The sequence below is a fragment of the Papilio polytes genome, unplaced genomic scaffold (genome assembly GCF_000836215.1).
Source record: "Papilio polytes unplaced genomic scaffold, Ppol_1.0 DF822178.1, whole genome shotgun sequence".
Classification (NCBI taxonomy): domain Eukaryota; kingdom Metazoa; phylum Arthropoda; class Insecta; order Lepidoptera; family Papilionidae; genus Papilio; species Papilio polytes.
In genome coordinates, this window is record NW_013527026.1 from 5,993,613 (window position 1) to 5,994,184 (window position 572).

The window sequence follows — 572 nt, forward strand, 5'->3', positions numbered from 1 at the left end:
AAAGCCCACTGTAGAAGAAATCACAAAGGACAAAACACCAAGCCCTGTTGATAAGGCCGAAAAACCAGAACCAGTTGCGGTATCTGAAAAACCCACTGTTGACGAACTTGTCAAGGAGAAAACACCAAGTCCGACGGACAAGGAGGTTAAGGCCGAAAAATCGGAACAACTTACTGTGTCTGATAAGCCCACTGTTGAGGAATTTGTCACGGAGAAAACACCAAGTCCGACGGACAAGGAGGTAAAGGCCGAAAAACCGGAACAACTTGCGGTGTCTGAAAAGACCACTGTAAAAGAAATCACGAAAGACAAAACACCAAGCCCTGTCGATAAGGCCGAAAAACCAGAACCACTTACTGTGTCTGAAAAGCCCACTGTAGAAGACATCACAAAAGACAAAACCCCAAGTCCTGTTGATAAGGTCGAAAAACCAGAAACACTTACTGTGTCTGAGAAGCCCACTGTTGACGAACTTGTCAAGGAGAAAACATCAAGTCCGACGGACAAGGAGGTTAAGGCCGAAAAATCGGAACAAATTACTGTATCTGATAAGCCCACTGTTGATGAACTTG

The 572-nt window shown here is 44.9% G+C and overlaps 1 protein-coding gene across 1 annotated transcript in view; it reads left to right on the forward strand.

Moving 5' to 3' along the window:
- LOC106106462 (microtubule-associated protein futsch-like) overlaps positions 1 to 572 on the forward strand; it is a 42,839-nt gene that overhangs the window by 34,414 nt on the left and 7,853 nt on the right. The gene's annotated exons all lie outside the window — the stretch shown is intronic.